At 37.8% G+C, this 6,224-nt stretch overlaps 1 pseudogene; it reads right to left on the minus strand.

Annotated features, from left to right (window-relative positions):
• Positions 1–296: 296 nt before the first annotated feature.
• Positions 297–687, minus strand: LOC112133869 (small ribosomal subunit protein uS8-like; annotated as a pseudogene).
• Positions 688–6,224: the final 5,537 nt, after the last annotated feature.

A 6,224-nucleotide genomic window follows, 5' to 3' on the forward strand; every position in this document is an offset into this window, starting at 1 on the left:
TAAATACATTGAACTTATCCTATGAGCAAAAATAGTGAATACATGATGATGTCATAACATAGAACATTAGCAGGAAAAAGGCCTTCGACATTCTGTGACTTCAGTCTCATTTCTCAATTAGTCTGTAATGGATGTTGTAGTATTTTAAAACTGTGAAACACGTTTACGGAAACATACAGTCTTGAGAAAAATATAACCATGAGTAATTTATAAACCACTGCATTGATTTTGCATGGTATGGAATAGGGGCTTTTTTTCCCCATGAGGCATTGTATTTGTAAATATGTATTACATCTCTAGAAAAAGAATCCCAGGATTTTCCCTCCTGTGTTTTTGACTCGCTTCTTCATGGTCCATGATGCTAGCTGCAGTTGTCAGTACAATGAAACCAAACTGGTGGGATGGAAGCAGATTATTCTGCCATTTTTCTAGATTTTTAAGTTGGACATCAAATCTGGGGCTGATCACTCCACACTTGTGTAGCCTGCCTGTGAGGTTCACAACAATTTTCTCAGCTCTGTTATCATCAATGATTTCAAATTCGCCAGTGTTATCATGCTTCGTCATCACAGTTAGAAACCAGATGATGACTTTGGAGCATGGCCCAATAAGAACCTAGCGTTTGCCTCTCTTTTCAGCATTGTTGGTGCTCTGGAGAGCAACAGCCAGGATGTCCATGCACACCATTGTGGCAGTGCAGAAAGATGACGGAAAGAGAATACAGGGACATTTAAAAAATAAAATCTATTTTATTCTAAGACAAAACAGGATTCAAAATTATATAATGAAGTACTTCTAATATGATAATAATATTGATTGCATACAGAAGTAAATTTTTACTTTTTCCCATTTAACAAACATATACAGCTTAACTTACTATTTTAATTATGTAAGAAAAAGCATTATTTACACACAAATAAATTTTTAATGTGTTGAATTTGAGAGGTATTATTTGTATTAAAATATGGATTGAGAATTAACTATGTTTTGCAGCATCAGAATCTTAAAAATACTATAGTCACGTATTATTTGGAATTATTGAACTTCGCACTAATTATTATTTTTTAAACTTTCATTCTGCTTCTAAGGACAAGATTAGAGAAATCTGGGGGCTGCTATTTACATTATGTCTCTACAAATAATGCATTTGGGCACGGGCAGTCTTTATTTGCAACAAATGAACAGCCAAATTGGCCATAATCATTGCTATATTTCCCATATTCATTTGGAAGGACTGAAGACACAGCAATCTATTTTAAGAACCCTGATCACAGGAGTGCACCAGACAGGTTCTGAGGCACCTTTGTAGAGCGCCAGCACAGTGTGATCCTTAGGAGAGGGACCCTGGAGCCAGGTACCTTAATTTAAACCCAACTTCCCTGTTTCCTTGCCTTCCTACCACTCAAATTTCTAGTTCTGTGACCTTTCTGCGCCTCAGGTTCCTCATCTGTAAAATGGGGATAACAACAGTGTCCATCCCATAAAATTGTTAGGGGGATTGAATGAAATAGTATTTTAAGGCAATTAGAACAGCACCTAGCACATAACACCTTCTATAGCTTTATTAAATAATCATTTATATTCTCCTTACTAACTCCAATTAAAATTAAAACATCAGTGCTTTTATGTCCATTACTTGTATAAATGATGCCCTGATTTCCAAGGGTAAAATGATTCTAAAATGTGTAATGATTACAATTACAATGTTTTCATTTTTGTTTTTTCTGCTAGATGTCCAAACCCTGAGTGGCTGAATCACATGCATGATTATAGAATCTATCAGCCAGCATGCAAATTCTGTCCTTATTTACATATGTTCAGATTCCTTCTACTTCAAGGGAAACTATTTAGATAATTATTTTTTAGTTAAAATTAAAACTGACATCATTACCACCTTATAAAACAGAACCTTTCTGGAACATCTTTACAAATTCCATAATTTGGAAAAGTGACCAACAGCATCTCTAGGTTTGAAGGCAGCTCATAGAATTTTGGAAAGCCTGATATGATTTTGGCTCAATATAGAGAAACATTTTCCATTCCTTGTGAGTCTATATACTCTGAGGCTTCCCTATACAGGTGTACAGGCTAGATACTGCACATCTCTAGGGCTCCTCATGTTTTCTAAGTGAATGCTGCCACCAGAATTGTGCAACTGAGCAGCCTGAACACAGCAGTCCCCAAAGGATCCCCTAGGCCATTAGGACCCACCTTGTCCTTCTGTCACATGCCAATCCTCCTTCCAATACTTGGAGATAGCGATCATATTATTCCAAGTCTTCTCTTTTCCAAGTTAAACATCATAACTTTCATCAGTCCTGCTTCATATGGCATGTTTCCCAAATCCTAAATTTGTTCATTCAACAAACATTTACTGCGTCCCTACACTGTGTCAGGTGGTGATACCCAGATGAATAAAGCACCACCTCTGCCCTCAAAGTCCGTACAGTCCATGCCCTAGCCTGGTGATATCCCCTTTATTTGCCTAGGATAAAACAACATGTTTGGTTGATGAAGTCAGAATTGCATCTACTTTTCTCGATTGCCACAGCATACTGCCAAGCTTTCTCAGTGCCAAAACTCACATAGCCTATGCTTAGCCATATCTTTCCGTGCCTAGGCTTTTGCAGTTTGGTTTGCAAAGCTTTACAATTTTTCCTGCTGCATTTTATTTTCAACAATTTAGACTACCAAGCCCCAGCTATCAACAATTTTTATACATTTAATATGTTTGCTTTTATTCCAAATGATATGGCATGTAGTTATCAAATAAAAATGTTGAGCAAGAGAGAGTCTACGATGGAGCCCTGCCATATTTACTCACATACAATCAGTGGTCCTCAAATCTGTCCACAAGGCTCTCACAAGGAGCTTTTTCAAATGTTTCCCCAAAGTCTCACTTCTATGTCAATTACATTTCCCTAATTATTGGTCTAAGGATCCTCTCAAAGGAAAAACGGAAGATGGAAGGAATTGCTTGTTTTTGATGACCCCTATGTTGGTTCTTAATGGTTGCTACTACATTCTCCAGGGATTGTTAAACCAGCCTTTCACTTAAAAAAAATCTGATTATTTTTGGGTGGAGGGAAGAGTACTAGAATTAAGAGCCTTGGTAACGTGTTTGGAACATCTCCTTTATTCCTCTTAGAAATCAGCCTGACAACTCCAAATTCTCAGGTTTTCTGTCGTCTCTCTTGCTTTCTCAAGATTTCTCCAAGATCAAGGATTACAGTTCAGCCATTTCAATTGCAAATCCCTTCTGCAGAAATAAAGGTCAGGGTAGAACTCTCTAAAGCTGACAGGAAACATCCCTTGCCTCAGACAAGATCATCCTAATTAATAATAATCACAATAATATTGTGCTCTGCATTTTATCCAGGGACACCTGAACAGCAGAATGCTTTATGAACATTATTTAATTAAGTCTTATGACAGTCCCGTGAGGGGAACTGGGAAACTGAGAGATTGGCTTAATCTCTGCCTAGGTAAGGAGACCTGTCAGAAGGAGCAGGGCAAACATGTAGGAAGAGACAGGCTGGGAGGTTAAGCAGAGAATGGGGATTGATAGCAGATGTGCATTTAAACCTTTCTAACCAGCTATGCACCTGGAGGAAATACCTACATCTGAATCCTTCTGAGGTGCTCCTGTGGAGTTTCATGTATGTCACTCCAAAATAATAGCAATATTCTATGTAATTCAGTGATTTTAAATTCACTAAAGCAAATGCTTGTTAAACAATGTTTGCATTTTCTCTCTCTTTACTCTCCTCCCTCCCTCTCTGTGGCCACCTCTCTGGGGCTGAAATTTGTCAGCCACAAGACTGACTGAAGTACAAGCAAGTAAAGCAAATGACCACATTCATTGTCCATGACAAACCCAAACCATATTCCATCACATCCCTGTGGTCTGGAACCTCAAGATCTGGCCTGGAGAAAGCTATTTCAGTGTCATCAAGGGCCATTCCATTCTTGCCCCAGAAGGACATGTGACACCTGGTATACTGCATGGACACAGGCTGGTCTGCCTTAGAAAACCAGATTATTTAAAGGACTCCCCTAAACATCTAAGATAAAACCAGAATAAACAGTCCAACCTTTTTGTGAAACTTCCTTGAGAAACAAAGTGTGTGTAATATTGGATAATGACAAAAAATAATAATTTGTATCTTATTATAGTTGACTTAAATATAACATATGGAGACTATTTTTTTCCATCATGGGGACTTTTGAAATACAACTATTACCTTCCTGAGAAGTACTTGGTAAACTAAATTGTCTAACTTAGCATACAACCACAAAATCAAGGTGTGTTGAATTGAATTAAAATAAGTTTGATGAAGTGTTCTTTCCCAACTTAGTTTTCTTCCCTGGCACTTTACCACCTCCTAGCACTCACACTTTTGAGAAGTCTCGTAACTTGTTTCCCTGGTTGTGGTTCTCTTCTCCTGTATTCACACCTCACACTTACACCTCTGTGGACACAATGATGTACAAGAGGAGAGCAGAGAGAGGAATAACTGGTTATTGAGATAAGCATCAACAAATGATCATTCAGATTACTGCATAATCTGTGTCAGACATAAGCCTGGGATGTCATCACCTGCACTTTGTGGGAAATTGCCATAATTCTCATTTTCACATTTTCACCATGGAAGGAAGTCAGTACAGCAGGCATCACTGGGCTCAGCACATTTAAAACATCTCACGCCTATTTTTCTGTTATGAATTCCTCATATACATATTCAAACATGGAGAGAAAAAATACATATACATTTAAATATATATTTTCAGACATATATATACATATGCATATATATACACACATGCATATATCTATACATACACACACACACACACCATACATATTCTCACCTCATCCATCCACTAGCAACACAGATTGCTTCAGAGATGAGGAAATGAAGTGCTATTTTTGGAGAAAAGACTGATCTTTCATACAGATTGTCCAGAAAATGACCCAGCCTGCCACCCATTCAGACCTCAAGGCATCCAAGTGCTGCTTTGTTCCAATGCTTACATCTATTCAAAGTTCATACTCCAAGATTAAATAAGCCTCCCTGAGCCAAAAGAAAAGGCTTCACTGGCATTGCTGCCGATGCCATTCTCCCTGTGTCTGCCGTACAGGAAAGAATGAACCTAGGCTTTTCAAAACGGGCTGCCCAATTATATTTTTAAAAAGATGTTTTGCTGACATCTAGAGGCATTTGGGTAATAACACTTATTAATAATGATTCTTCCCACTAATAGGGCGTCTTGCGTCGCGTGATCCCTCAGCTCTTTACACACATTAATTAATTACGCATCACAGCACCCCTGTGAGGTAGAGTAGGTAAGCATTATTATGTGCAAAGGATTTATTGATTTTTCAAAGCAATATATAGCTGAGGCACAGAGGGGAAAACCATAGGAGCATGAATTAAGGAAGGAAAAAAAAAGACATACAACGAATGTAAAAGAAAACAAATAGAAGTAAAAATTACCCCCACTGTGCTCTTTAGAAAGGAATGATTACTTCACAAGTTCTGAGGGCCTGAACATTAATTTGGTTGTTAGCAACTTATGCAAAGGCACATAGGAAATCGGAGGGAGAGAGTCATCGATAAAATTTCCAAGTCTTCCTTTGCAATCCTATTGACAGTGCTCCCAGCTCCCTGCATCCTAGGAAATCTCAGTAGTCACTGAGGAGCTGTGACATCAGGATGGCCCTTAAATTTATGATGGAGGCATATTACATGTTTATGGCAGAGGTGGGGATGGGGATGAGATGCGGGTGGAGTGTGTAGTAAAGGAGGGGGAGAACTACAGCCAAGTTTCTATGCAAAAATATGTTTGGAGGCTGTGGAATTTAACGTATGTCACTGAGTACAGCAATATAAACTGACTATCATTTTGAATTCTTCTAGTCTTGTTTTATGGTAGTGGCTCAGCTGCTCTTTTTTAAAGTAGTAACTATGCTAAGTTCTTATTTTAGGCATAGTTCTTATTTATTTTCATGGAACTAACACTTCTGGGGCTTACTATTTATTTCTAAACTGAAAGGTAATATTCTACTTAAAAAGAAGAGTGTCATAAAATCACTAGCTTGCAGACACCAAGACATGATTAAAAACTCAAGAAACGCATTATATTCTTTCTATAAGTTATTGTAATGCTGAGTTTTTATGAGGATAACAATAAGTTGCCTTTCAAACAACTTATTTTGCTCA

The sequence above is a fragment of the Pongo abelii genome, chromosome 5 (assembly GCF_028885655.2).
Source record: "Pongo abelii isolate AG06213 chromosome 5, NHGRI_mPonAbe1-v2.0_pri, whole genome shotgun sequence".
Lineage (NCBI taxonomy): Eukaryota > Metazoa > Chordata > Mammalia > Primates > Hominidae > Pongo > Pongo abelii.